At 34.6% G+C, this 15,042-nt stretch overlaps 1 long non-coding RNA gene and 4 other non-coding genes across 5 annotated transcripts; all 5 read right to left on the reverse strand.

Moving 5' to 3' along the window:
- Positions 1–5,649: 5,649 nt before the first annotated feature.
- Positions 5,650–5,734, reverse strand: LOC141609964 (small nucleolar RNA SNOR75). Its single transcript, XR_012527862.1, has one exon. It is a non-coding gene; the product is annotated as a small nucleolar RNA SNOR75 (small nucleolar RNA).
- A 209-nt stretch (positions 5,735–5,943) lies between these two features.
- Positions 5,944–6,028, reverse strand: LOC141609963 (small nucleolar RNA SNOR75). The gene has a single exon (XR_012527861.1). It is a non-coding gene; the product is annotated as a small nucleolar RNA SNOR75 (small nucleolar RNA).
- A 125-nt stretch (positions 6,029–6,153) lies between these two features.
- LOC141609957 (small nucleolar RNA snoR118) lies at positions 6,154–6,228 on the reverse strand. The gene has a single exon (XR_012527856.1). It is a non-coding gene; the product is annotated as a small nucleolar RNA snoR118 (small nucleolar RNA).
- Positions 6,229–6,303: 75 nt separating this feature from the next.
- Positions 6,304–6,381, reverse strand: LOC141609906 (small nucleolar RNA R66). The gene has a single exon (XR_012527809.1). It is a non-coding gene; the product is annotated as a small nucleolar RNA R66 (small nucleolar RNA).
- Positions 6,382–7,929: 1,548 nt separating this feature from the next.
- On the reverse strand, positions 7,930–11,934 carry LOC141606325 (uncharacterized). Its single transcript, XR_012526673.1, has 4 exons — positions 11,657–11,934; positions 8,992–9,916; positions 8,671–8,826; positions 7,930–8,342 (listed from the first exon to the last, which is right to left on the reverse strand). It is a non-coding gene; the product is annotated as an uncharacterized LOC141606325 (long non-coding RNA).
- Positions 11,935–15,042: the final 3,108 nt, after the last annotated feature.

Here is a 15,042-nt window from a genome sequence, read left to right on the forward strand (position 1 = left end):
GTGTGTGAAATTTTCTTGAGTTGTTGCGTGCAATTCATTTGGCTTCGTAAGATCGTGTTTTCTTGCGTAGTTCTTCGAGTATCAAATCAATAGGTCTTGGTTTGACTCACGATTATCGAACTATAGGTCTAGTTCGTTAATCACATATCTTTGTTACTTTATTCATTGCGAAATTATCATCAATGCTTTGTTCTGGTGAGTTAAATCACGAACTCCGTTTCTGCCTTGACCTAGCATAATTAGTTTACGTATTAATCGAATATTAACCGTAATATCATGCTAATTCCTGTTCGTTTATTTCTTTCTTTTATTCTTTTATTCGTTTTCTCAATTGTCCGTTTTAAAGGTATTTTCGACATAAATCGCCTATTCCATTGTAATTAATGTAATTTTCATTATTGTAATTCATAATTATTGTATTTCTTTTATTGCTTGAATGTTTTCACATGTAAATGAACTTAAATCCTACTTCGACCCAATTGTTTGCTAATTACGTGTCAACCGACTTAGTATCGATTCTCACATGCTAGGATTAAAACTTGGATGTTGCATTGCATGCATACAATCGACGATATATCGAGTACGAATAACTTCCCTAATCATTAGTAGAGGCCGCTATCGAGGCGGGCGGGATTAGGTGTTCGATCAAAAGAGCTTCCTAATACGTACCCTCACCCCTTACTCCAGATATCTGTGAACACCCGTGTTCATTGGCATCCACGAGAGTCATTCTAGACATAGAATGCTAAGACCACCCCCAAGCAAGGTCACCGACTGGGTCGTGACCTTGTCGGGTCACGCTAATGACTCTTTAAACTTGGATTAACAACATGAAATTGGTGACCTTGAACAACTCAGGGGCAAGCCATGACCCTGAGTAGAGAAAATGTTAAAAGTTGGTGACCCGATAGGTGGCAGTCCTTCATTGGTTGGAAACAAAAAAAGGACAACTCTCAAAGCAAAGGACGAAAATACTGGAAAGCTTTGCTACTGTTGCTCTGCACATCTCTATTTCTCCCAAAAAGAGAAGAAAATAATAAAGATATAAAACAACAATTATATAGTAAAACACAATAAAATAAAATATGAGCATATCCAAAATGATTTTATTTTTTAATTAGCTACAAAATGAACTTAGTTTTGACATAATTTAAGTAACTTTTTTTTTCTAGATCTGGCGAAAATAAACCCAAATCGATCAACCTTCATAAAAATAACTGATCAACCTTCATCAATCAGGCGAAAATAATCACCTTTGTTTGCAGAAATTGTCTTCATTAATAACTCAGAAAATAAACCCTAAATCTGCCGAAAATGATCGAAAAAATTAATCCCAAATCGAAAAAAATGATCTTTATTTGTAAATCGAAAATAATCACCTTTGTTTATTTGTAAATCGAAAGTCGAAAATAGGTTTATATAAATTGAAAATCGAAAATAATCTCAAATCGAAAGTCGAAAAAAAAAATGAAGGCGAATGTTTATTTGGTTGAACTTTGATTAATCGAAATGGTGATTTAAAGTTGATTTATGATGAATGATGTAGATTTTGATTGATGAAATGAAGGAAGTTTGGATGGATGATTAAGAAAGAAATGAAGAATGGGGAACTATGGGAATGAACACAGTGGAAACTGGAAAGTGATGAATGGGTGGTTGGGAAAGGGATAAGAGTATAAGACGATGTATTTGTATTTGGTTAGTTTTGTGAGTTTTGTGATTTTTTTTTTATTAAAGTTTTGGTTAAATTATTGTATGAGACGGTTTATAATGTAAAACGATATATTTGTTTAGATCATAATAAAATAAATTTTTTGAAGTAATTAACGATTGCAAGATTATATGTCAATGTATTTAAACTTTGACGGTTCAATTGGATATAACCGTCTATCAAAGAAATTATTTTTTTTTACGTTTTTTTTATATTTAATACTGATTTAAAATTAATTTGTTATTTATTATACAGATCATTTTTTTTAATATTAAGATATTAACAAAAATAAATATAAAAAATTAATTTATTTATAATTTGTTAGTAATAATTGAAAAAGTAGGAGAGAGGTTTTGGTGGGTAGTGGATGTGTTAAATGATTGGAAATGTTGGAAGGTGGAAAATAATTGTGTTGGTGACCTAGATCGTGACCTTCTGCTTGAGAGGGTAAAAGTGGGTCAAGATTAATAAGGTGTGATTAAGAGAAAAAATTTTGGTGACCCGATTAACGCGACCTTCTGCTTGGGGATGGTCTAAGGGTAACGATTGCTTAGTGTTCATGTCTTTACTTTGTGTCTTGACATGACACGAGGTATTCGAACGGTTCCAATTTCCCATAAAAATTGGTGGCGACTCCATACAAAATACAAACGCTTGTTTCCCAAGCGCCCCCGTGGCCCCCACTGTCTACAAAAAGCTCACTTTTTCTACTACACATGAGCTTGTGGCCCACTTTTATTTTGCGTCTTCTTCCTTGATTAATAGCGGAGCGTTCACTTCCTCGAGTTTTTGAGCTCTTATCCTCATGATTGGACCATTGTTTTATTCCTCAAGTCCTCTTCCTCAAGTTTCCGCTGAATGCATTTAGCATGGTTGGAGATGCTCTTATATGATAAATAAGATGGAGCATGCCAAAGGAAACTTGTACTTTTGCAAACAACCCTCTTTATGTACTAGTCTTTTAGTTTTCAGCTTTGTAAGGCCTTTTGAGCCGTTTTTCATTGTCTCTTTAGGAGACCATTGTGAGCTTTAACGCTACTTTAGATGAATGACTAGAATTGCAACAAAGACCATATTTAAGAAGTTCTTTTCTCTTTGTATAAATCAGATTTGAATGAATTAAAATATGAGTTTGAAACTGAAGTTTTCAAACCCCTCATCACTTAGTGTTTGAGGCGGAATTAGCTCTTACTTCGTGATCTTGAGTTTAATTCCAAGGCTTAAATGTGCTTCGTAATCTACTTTAAGTCGGAGATTACTTGTTCTTGTTTCGTGTCAAAAAGTCCCAAGGTTTCTGTTTTCGTTGCTTTAAGTCATTGTGGAAATTGTTATTTGGATGTTTAGTTCATAAGCATTTAAATTACAATCTTATTTCCATTGCTTTCATTCAAATTAATCAAGTTAATTAGGGTCTTATTTTCGTCCAAAACAGACTATTAATGAGAGATATTCCTTGGTACCAAAAAATATTCCTCCATTCAACTCCACTTTACATATTTGCTTTATCACACTTACCAACGACTTTTACGCGGTAAATATCTTTACGTATTTGCAAAAATTATAAAAATTAGATATTTTTAATGTACTCTTACAAATCAAATAAGATGCCACATAAACAAATTTAAATTTATGTATCGAGAGAAAATTAAAGTTAAATATCCACTTGTAAATAGTGTGCAAAAGAAAAACATGTAAAGTGGAGTTGAATAAAGGGAATAGAATGTTATACAAGGAGGCCTCAAAATTTGGATTTACAGGTCTCCATCCAATTTACATCATATTATGACCTTGATTGCTAATGATTTTAGGGAAAATGCACGCGGTGCCCTTGAACTTTCAATTTTTGCCTGAAATACCCAATTTTTTGTTCCGGAAAACTTAAAGAGGCTATAACCCTTGTCTACGAGTTCAGAAAATGATAAAAAAAAAAATTTCAAATTGATTATCTTTCCGAGAACTACGATTTGAAAAAAAAAATTGTCGTATTTGGATCCCGTAGCTAGGAGTTTTTGTACGTCAAAGTTTTATTTACCGAACAAACTTTGAGTGACCATCTCTCTTTGTCACGAATTCCAAACGCGACAATTTTTTTTTTTCAAGTCGTAGTTCTCGAAAAGATAATCAATTTGAAAAAAAAAAAAGAAAAATTCACGTGGTACCTTTGAACTTTTCCATTTTGCACATGATACCCAACTTTTTAAGTTTATGTACATTATACCCTCCATGTTTGATTTTTATTCACAACATGTCATTTTTGTCGCTATAAAAAAACTCAATTGCGCATAACTCCTAGAACGAAATTCAGAATCGACCAAATTTTTTTTTTAAATGATTATCTCGTCATAATCTACGATTTGTGATAAAAAAAAATTGTCGACTGACATTTTATAGGGTTTTTTTTTAACGAAATTCTCAAATTAACTATATCTTCGATCTTAAATTTCCGAATGACCATTTTCGTTTTATCAATTTATAGATCTCGAAAAGGTAATCAATTTGAAAAAAAAAATTAGTCAATTACGATTTTTGATCTCTAATTTATGACCAATCGAAAATTTTAAAAATGATAAAAAGGCACGTTGTGCTTGAAAATCAAATTTCAAGGATATTATGTGCACAAACTTAAAAAGTTGGGTACCATGTAAAAAATGGCAAAGTTTGAGGGCACCACGTGAATTTTCCGAAAAAAAATCGTCACTTTCTGAGCTCGTAAACACGGGTTATAGCCTCTTTAAGTTTTCCGGAACAAAAAATTGGATATTTCGGACAAAAATCAAAAGTTCAAGGGCACCGCATGCATTTTCCCATGATTTTAACTATGGCTTAATATGACAACTGGAGAATTTAATGGGGGTTGATTTATATCAACGACGTTTTAGTAAATATCGACGACGTTTTTTATAAAAAAAGACGATGACTGTCCTTTTAACTTTCTCTCTCTAAAAAAAATTATCTCAAACTCAACTAAATTAAAAACAAAAAACAACAACAACAACAACAATTAACAATATGTCAGCCTAATTAGTTCATGACATTAATTTTGTAAATAACATTGTTAATTGTTTGCGTAAATCTGAAATTTATACCCCCAAGGTTAAACCATGGACCAAACTTTGAGATCTAACGTTCAGCCATAGACCAAACGTTGGAAATCAACGTTTGCCGTGGTCCAAACGTTGGAATCCCACGTTTGGCCACGGGAATTTTTTTTATTTAAAAAAAAAAAAAAAAAAAAATTCCCTGTGGCCAAACGTGGGATTCCAACGTTTGGACCACGGCCAACATTAGTTTCCCACGTTTGGACCATGGCAAACGTTGGTTTTCAACGTTTGGTCCGTGGTCGATTGTTGAATTTCAACATTTAGTCCATGAACTAGTTCATTTTTTTTAAAAAAAAAACGTGTTTAATACGTTTATTTGCCGATTTTTTAAATTTATTTAAGTTTTCTAATCGATATGCGTTAATTTCTAAATCTTTTAATTGGTTTAATGCAATGAGAGATCAAAATGTAGTTGATTTTTAGTAGAATTTGAGAGAAAATGGTTTAGAGAGAGAAAATAGTATAATTATGCAAAAGGCATTATCGTCTTTTGGAATGAAAACGTCAACGATATTTACTAAGATATTTACAAATCCGGAATTTAATTTCTGTGACGTGATCAAATGTCATGTTTCTGGATATTGATAATAGAGTGCTGGCAATCGGAAGTAGATATTGCGTCCAACAAGTCTGGTTCGCAACAATCAGGTATCTTTCTCCTATTCCTTTCCATCACATACCAAAACTATTAAGTATAAAACCGATCTTGCCAAATTTACAAAGTCCGACTTATCAACGTGACTGACTAATACAATTGTTCAGATTGAAGTTAATTTAAATTCTAGTCATATCACGTTAATTTATAACGATAATTACAACTTTCTAAAAATAAGAAATTTCTCTCAGACAAATGCCTCGTTTTGTCGTCACGATTTTATGAATGGAGTCGGACTCGTCATCATATGATTGATCATCATCGAGAAATTTTCATGACAACTATTAAGATACAACTACGTCCATCGAATCCAATTACCAATACAATTTGAACACAACAGTTTTAATTAGTAACTGGTAATCACTAAAAAGTGAAAAATACTCCCCAGCAATCCACCAAATAAAATAAAATATTACTGTACACAATAATTTGTCAAAGATTCTATGAAAAGAACGTCTTTTTAAAAAATAAGAAATTTCTCTCAGACAAATGCCTCGTTTCGTCCTCATGATTTTGAATGGATAATCGGACTCGTCATCTTAAGTTTAATCATCATCGAGAAATCACACTTTAATTACACAAATAAATACTTTATTCTAATCATTTGTTTACGATGGATAAATTATCTTTGTAAGAAGATAAATAAATGACCGGAACATTAATTTCAAAAAAAAAAATGAATAGGGAGATCAGAAAGTAGCTTTCTAGGCTGGCATTTATCCATCAAAAAGATCAGAGCCCAGTGCACATTCTTCATTTCATTCAATACACAAATTATAGAATAAAACCGTCTTACACAAAATTTAGTACAATCGATTATATATTTCAAAAAGGGTATCCTCAGTAAAAATTGCTTGTAAATTTGTCATCAAAGAAAGACAAATCTCAGGTCTCAAAGATTATGAATCACAGGACACAACATATAATAAACAATTAATTCACTAATTAAATTAAAATACTAATTAATTGTAAAACAAAATTTTGCAAGGTTTTATTCACTATATCTCATAGGATCAAATAATCTAAGATGCAGTGACTCAACTCCTGCAAACATATATGCCCCTCTCTAATTTTATAAAAAAAATCTGGAGAAAAATAACCCTAATATTGATGGATTAATACTAGGGTTCTTCCAGGAAGAGGCAATTTTAATACTAAGAAAATAAAAACAAAAATCAAAATCAAAATCAAAATCAAAATCAAAATCAAAAGAGCTTGAAAATAAGGAGATGAGTAGTTGAGCAAGTTTGGTAATTTTCGGCGTTGTCTTATATAGTGAAGGATTAGCTTCTAGGGTTTTATTTACATGAGCTTTGAAGAAAAATTTGACAAAATCAGGCCCATGCCAATATTCCACAACTCACTTTGGTTAGGCCCAAGTATCGAGTAGTACTGACCCGTCTTAAGCTTAAGAGGGACATTATCGTTTTAAACGAGAATTCGTGTTGGTTACCAATTTACCATAGGCGGAAACAAATTGAATTAATTTGATGGACGTAGATATACCGCACATATATTTCACAGGATCTGGACTCGTGGTTTACCAATCCAATAGCATACGATTTTATTTTATATAATTTGTGTAAGGAAAAGGAGAGGAAAACATAGTTTACGAAATGGTATGAAAACACTAATCTCCGTCATTTTTTTTGAAGATTCTTAGGAGTCGGCGGTTGATGTGGAAATTATAAGATCATGAGAAATATGAAATCATGGGAAATAATATCCTTCATCTCATTCATGAGAATTTTTCAAAATTATATGGTCGCTAATTTGGGAACAGTTGCTCTTTCATGTACAAACATTACTCTTGTATGGACTTTTTGTCATTATTTTTTCATTCTTTACCCTTCCTTCCAAAAAACTCTTTCTAATTCTTTTCATCACAAAATTAATCAAATCAGCTAAATTACTTAATTATGGAGGCTAGTTTTTATGTCGATCAAGTAATAATTCTAATTTATTTAGTTTATCAAGTAGGCTATATCAAATTAGGGATTAAATTAAGACTAATGAAATTATGGTTTGGAAAAATGTTTGTCAATGTAAAGCTTATGGCCGGAGTCTAACGACATGTGGTTGTGGCTGCGGTGGTAGGCAAGAAGGGGGCCTGTGATGGTGACGACGACCATGGTAGTGGTTGTACTATGGCGGTAGTGGTACGGGTAAATATTGGCCGATCAGTCAATACTCAGTAGTTAGTCACATGTGATTAAAATAAAAATCCCGCAATAGCATTATTTCATATCGACAAAGCCATGTCTGGAACCATGTCACTCAGATTTTCAGATGCAAGCTGTACATGAGATATTCCTTGCCTTAAGATGACAATACCCACCTACCAGTGAAAACTAAAGGGCAAATTTTCATGAGGTGTGCAACTTCCCATGGAAATTTTCACTTTCCGAAGGCAACCAAACCAATTAACCAAACAACTAGAGATGGAAGTGGGCACGCGGGAGTGTTGGGAATTTTGATTTTTAATATGCACAAGTCCGCAAGATAAGGCAAAAATTGTTCCAAGATGTCATGCAACAATAAACAAAGATTAGTAGACCACAAGGGTATTTATGCAAGTTCACCACCCCCGACCATCAATGACAATTTTACAGCCGGATGGCCTCGAAAGTCTCAATATCTCCTTCCGCATTGCATTCTTCTGTTTAGCATTTAACCACCATTTGTGCATATGCAGGTTCATCTCCTTCAATCTTGTGCAGCAAACCAGTAGATATTTGAGAAGCTCAACACTCGCGGGTCTCTTCAGCCCAAAACCATTGATTTCTATATATTCTACATGTGACTCCAATCCAAAAGAATCAACTTCAGACCAACCCTTCATCTCGGCAAAGTCGTCGCTGTTCTGTGACGAACACTAGCGAAAGAAACGCAAATTAGTACGAATTGAAACTCTTTGTGAAAATAGGTGGGAGAGGGAGTAACTCAATAAGCATTTTGTGCTTCATTTGTTCTGGCGCAGTAGTTGTCGAAATGGGACATAATTTTTGTTACAGATTGTTCAAAAACAGCCTCTTTATATATCGTAAACACAAGCACAAGACCCCTGGCTCACCCCGCCATTGAGCGAGGATCTTTTGAGGCATTGTGGTAACATTGTTGCTATTGTAGATAGGAAAGGGAGCATTAAAAAAACATTAATAAAAGAAAATTGAAGAATCGACTCAGTAGAAAGACATACTAACCATGTGTATTATCAAGGACACGCAATTAGGCATATGCCTCAAAAACAAACTTGCTTGTCGTATGCTATGCTCCTCATAACAGTGTATTTCCAAACATTTTAACCTGTCAAAATATGGAAGCTTGAGATGCATTGGTGTCTTCTGCTGCAAATCACACTGCTAAACGGAGTTAATAACTATTACGACTTTACGAGTACTAGTTTCAAGCAAGAATGCACGTCCCTTTCCTTCCTCACAATCCCGGACAAAAGTACCAAAAAATGTAATGTAAATAATTCTGGAAGACATATTTCATCTATTAATGCAGGTGTAGTTACTCACATCTGTACAAGGATATATGGAGATATCAAGATTGATTACATGTCGTATTGTTTGAAATAGATCACCCCACATAGCTACATTCAAATGACATTCAACCTTTGCTTCAGCCAGATAGGGCATATCACCAGTCATCATCAAAATGGAACTCATCCACACTATTAAGCTCAAAGTACTCCAAGTTTGGTACTCTTATGCTGCCCGTTAAAAGTTCGATTGCCGACATCTTCAGAATCTTCAAAGTCGAGCAAGAGAAATTTATGAAACCTTGACACTCTCGTATACTAAGTTCCCTAAGGCGAGGACAGCAATGAATTAGAGAAATTAGAGGCTTAGAATCATCGGAAATTACGACACTGGATAGGTGGACTTTCTCTAGCCACGGAAGATGTACCGTGGAAGTAAATGGAACAGTTAAAGGAAAGTCATGTTCACAGTCTAATCTTAAAGCAACAAGGTGGTTTCCTAATATACCATCAAGCAAAAACATTATAGGTACAGAGCAGCAGTCCTTAAAGAAAAGGTTGACTTCCTTAACTGAACGTCTAGATAACACCTGAAACCACTCCTGACAGTTTTTTTCCGTCATTAAGGGAAAGATTTCAAAGTCCACCCGTTCTAAGCACACTGCATTATTATGAAGCAGAACTCTATTCATATAGTATTTCAAAGATTGGTACTCCTGTGCAGCAGCAATGCTTGAATAATTGTAGCGAATGACACGTGGATCATGAGTGAAGTTAAGAACAGGAACACCTGTCCACACATACTCCCATCTCCGTGACAACACACTGGTGGCCATGGCGATGTTGTTGGAAGAAATGCTAAGATACAACACAAAAGATGGTCCGGTAGCCCACTAATCCGATCAACCCTTTTCAAATCAGATCTTTTAGGCGAGGATGAAATTGTCATTGCTTGAGCAAATCTGGCAAATAGACACAACTAATTCTTACGAAAATGGAAATAGAAAGCGATATCTCGGTATTACTCCCTCCGTCGCGGTCAATTGTTCTTGCTTTGGTTTTTAAAGCGCGAAGATAAGGAAAGAGGAATGACCCAATTACTAAGTGACAAGTGGAACAAATTGGGTGTGATTGATCAAATTGTTCATCAAGTTCATTCTTAAAATAGAAATGACAACAACTCACTAAGACACCCGATATGGAAAAGTACAACAAATGACCGGGACAGACAGAGGGAGTATAATGTTGATCAACTAATAATACAGGGAAACTAATCATTTACAGACATACAGTTAATTAAGCAATGTTAAAAGTCTTAAAACTACCCTTGTCTCATTTATTTGGTTACTTTTTTATTCTTTGTGAGTAGTATTTTAAATCAAAGGTAAACAAATGATTGAGACGGAGGGAGTAATAATTTCACGCTTCAAATTGTTTAACAAAGTTACAAAAGAGCCTGCTGTTAATAACTAGGCTTAGGGATGGTGACAGCGCGCCACCGGGTGGTATCGAGCAATATAATATTAATTGAAAGCCAAGCTAAGCAAATTCAAATCAGCAATCAATTGATCATACAATACCAAGTATACAATTTCTGTTTGTTGTGCGGAAGCGTGAATATCCGTGTTGAAGCTCTCTGCTGCAGAAACCACCACCCATAATAAGACGATATTGTCGCTTTGGTAAAGCCCTCACGGATTTACTTTCTTGAAAAACTTCCCAAAAGGCCTCTTATATATATTTTCTGGACACTTATAAAGATGATCTTCCATCTTTATTTTACCGATGTGGGACAAGGGTTTGCACCCTAACAATCCTCCCCTCAAACCAAGGACCATCATCTTGACTCGGACCTTGACCTCCATGGAGAACACCCCCCACTTTACAACCCCAACTTTTTTAGACACTCGCATCACCAAGTCTTGATAACCTCCCCTTAAACGACACACTATGTGTCTCACAGGGCTTGTGCTACACTTGCGTACCAAACTCCTCTGCATCCAATATACCATGGACTGGTCCGAATCCACCGCCTCAGTGCGTCACACCAGACCACCTTTGGACTTACCATGGACCGCTTTTGTTGCCTCCATTAAGCCTCAACCCACCTCGCCGGGTCGTTGACGATCTTCTCTTGGACGGTCTGCCGTCTCAACGCCGTGAGACCATGTCGCTTCTCGCGAACATATTATAGCTCTCCCTCGAGCTATAGGAGTTCCACGCCTTATAGTGTACGTCTACCTTCAAGTCTTGGTCCTGATGAATCTCTGTGTCTAGCGTCTAGCCCAAGTAGAACCTTGGGCTCTGATACCACTTGTTGTGCGGAAGCGTGAATATCCCGTGTTGGGCCTCTGCTGCATCTGTGTCCACCACCCATAATAGTACGATATTGTCCGCTTTGGGCCAAGCCCTCACGGATTTACTCTTGGGCTCCTTCCCAAAAGGCGCAAATCTTATTATATTTTACGACACTTATAAAGATGATCTTCCATCTTTATTTTACCGATGTGGGACAAGGGTTTGCACCCTAACACTGTTAATAAGCTAAAAATAAAAGGGGGAAAATAAAACTGGAATAAGTTAATTAACCTAATTAGGAGTACACTATAATCTAAACAGAATCACAGCAGCAAGCAAAGATCAAATTAAACTGGAAAAATGCTAAGATAAGCGAATTCAAATTAATAAAACAATCAGATTACCAGAAATTTGGAGGATTTTTCACAGCGGGTGCGATGGAGCTAGCACCTCATTATCCACTTTATTTCGACAATAAATTGTTTGAACCCCAACCCCAAAAATACGGACTGGTTTGCAACAAAAAAAAAAAATACAGACTGGTCGGACTGTTAGATAAACTAACGTTCTCAACCTTAGAGAAAACACTTTTCTCCATGACTAAGACGATATATGAATTCGTAGATTGTTGTTAGAGTTTTATTTTTTTAATGTATTATTTAGAGAATTTAAATTGTTAATTCACTTATTTTTTATGTTTCTCATTAATGTATTTTGATTAGAGAAATAAATAAAAGTTTAAATCGTAAGAATTAGTAAAATGAGTATTTTTTTTTGAATTTTTTTACCGAGAAATTAATGATGTTAATTTAAAAATATTTACTAATATGAGTATTTTTTAGCTGCAAATTTTTATCATAAAAAGTCAATAAATTTTTATCAATAGGTTTTAAAAAAAATAATTTTCTTATCCTAAAAAGATTGGAGATAAATTTGTGCAGAATGTGATTTATTAAATGTTATAAACATTTAGATACAAAAGATTATATCTATTTATAATTTATCATGTCCACACATATATTATATGCTAAAAATACCAAGAACTATTCTAGAAAATATTTTTAGGCGGGAAATGTTAGAGTTTCGCCTATTCATTTAATAAATAGGGGATATCAATGTAAATCTTACGGAGTACTATTTATTGCAAGATGAAGCTTAGCCATTCAAAAATACAATTTGCTAAGAAAACCAATGTTAAAAGGGACCTAGCAGGGGGAAGGATCCTCCCCATTAACAATTTAACTTTTATGATATATAAGGCTTTCTTAGTTCTAACTAAAATCAATACTTGCGCCCGCTGTGAGAATGGAACCTGGGAACTGCGAGTCACTAACAAAGATTCCTACCAACTCTGCCACAATTGCTATTTGTATAAAATAAATGCTTAAAATATAAATTTATGAACAATCATGGTGGGCACTTGCCCACCCGCCCCCTAGATCCGCCGTTGTTTGTAAGTAATTGTAGCTATGCAATTAACATGTTAACAACTTCTTGATTAATTCTCCAAATTTTGGGGTAACACATGCTACCCATTGTTCCTTAGTAGATCCGCCCCTGTCCTTGATCATTGAGCTAAAAAATAAATAGCTCTTTATATAAAATCGGTTTTAAATTAAGAAATCAGTTTTATCTCATGAAAAGAGAAAAAAGTGAACCCACAAATAAAGTCCGAAACTTTTACCATTAAGGATAAATAAGAAGTTTCTTATATAATAATAATAATGTGTATTTATTTGTCAATGTAAAAATGTTGTATGGAAACAACTATTACAATTGCCCTAATGAATCATCCCCAAAAACACATGGCCTTTTAAGGTCATGCACTACGTTCTGATATGTCTCTCAGACAAACATCTTTCCGATATTAGCTATATTTCTTACCGAACAATAAAAATATGTCTATATTGGTCATTTAGTTCATTTAGTTCATAATCTCATAATAAATTAAATAACCGTAAACATTAAAATCAACTGTAAGTGTATGACCACATAAGTTCATCGCTGCACCGGTAATAATTAATCTCATTAATTATTAATGGAGGTTGGCGTCTAACAACACTCTCCTACGGCCGGATAGCGTGAATATCAATATTCATTGTACTCGAACCTGGTAAAGGACACTGTATTTATTTCCTTCCATCGTTCCAACTCCGGATCCTCATAGGGTATCATTTGACTGTCAAACTCCACTGGACGACCGTCGACCACTATGTTACATGCCAATCATAATTGGCCGGGAATGACTTTAAGAAACTCTTTTCTTGAATCATTTGTCTGCCCTGGCCAATGTCTTTATATGACCATATTGACCAATAAGATTAATGACAACATAGAATTCAAACTCATTATCTTGAGCTGACAAATTCCATCTTGACTTACCACTAATTGCATAGGTACTCAAGTATACCCGATGACCATTCAACTATCATACTTACACACTAGGTGTCCGGTATCAAGTACAACAAGTAGTCTATTAACTACAACGATGATCTCAGTTCAAACGAAAACAAAATATACAACTACCCTTTTAGAGAATTTTCACACTGACACTGCATAAGTAATAATAATCATTTGGGAAATCTCACTGTTAGTTAGTTCAATAATCATGCCTCCATATGCATCATCTAATGAGATACATTAATACTCAGCATATGAGTACCGTTATCAATATATTGGTCTATTCGGATTAGCATAGGCCCGTTCTAACGATCCAACAACTAAGAACACTTTTAGACTAAACTCTATAATAATCAACTCTCATCATCATAATCTCTATTATCATGTCAAGTATGTCAGTTTAATTAAGGACTTATCATCATACTAACACCTTAATAAGATAATAAAAAAATGTCATCTAGTTATTAATCTCCATTAATAATGTATGAAATACGTTCAAAAAACGTTGCATAACAATTGCTCTGGGGCACAATTCTAACAGACAATTGTATATTAAATACCTTTAATACTTTTTTTCTTTATTGAATATTATTTTCTTTGATTGTTTGATTTAGAGCTGATCATGGGCCGGGCCGGGATGATAAAAATGGCCCACATGTGCGGGTTGGGCTGGACCGGGCCAAATGAGAGGGCCTATTTAGCGAGCCCAAGCCCGGCCCTTATGGGCTAAATCGGGCTTTTGGGCCTATATGGGCTTTTCGGGCACTAAAATTTACGACTTACCAAACGAGATAAGTAGTATAATACCTTCAACTTGTACTTTAAATGTGCACTTAGTATAAAAAATCGTACAAAGTATGATGAAATACATATGAATTAATCTCCAAAAATAGAATAAAAGACAATCATCGACACATTATAATGTTTAATCATATCTAGTAGATATGATTTATGTTACGTGAACATCGCTTTTAAATCTCAATAAATATATACATGAGTTTCTAAGGAATTATATATAAAATTTACGCTACTTAAACAAATTTTATAAGAAAAATATTCCTTAATTAATAAATATGGGTCGGGCCGGGCCAAAATTTGGGCCAAATGCTTGGCCCAAACCCGGCCCAAAAGTACATTGGGCTTTTTTGAGCCGACCCATGGGCTTTTTTGGGCCAAAATAAAAGGCCCAAGCCCTTCAAAAAAGCGGGCTGGGCCGGGTCGGGCCAATGGGCTTGGGCCATTTGATCACCTCTAGTTTGATTGTTGGAATAATTATCGATCTTTTTGAAAAGTTATAGGCTAATTTGCTACAAGTGAAATTTAAGTGACTCATTTGCACGTAACTCATAAATTATGGGGGTAATTTACTACATTCCCGGAGAAAAATTGA

Source organism: Silene latifolia, chromosome 10 (genome assembly GCF_048544455.1).
Source record: "Silene latifolia isolate original U9 population chromosome 10, ASM4854445v1, whole genome shotgun sequence".
Taxonomy (NCBI): Eukaryota; Viridiplantae; Streptophyta; class Magnoliopsida; order Caryophyllales; family Caryophyllaceae; genus Silene; species Silene latifolia.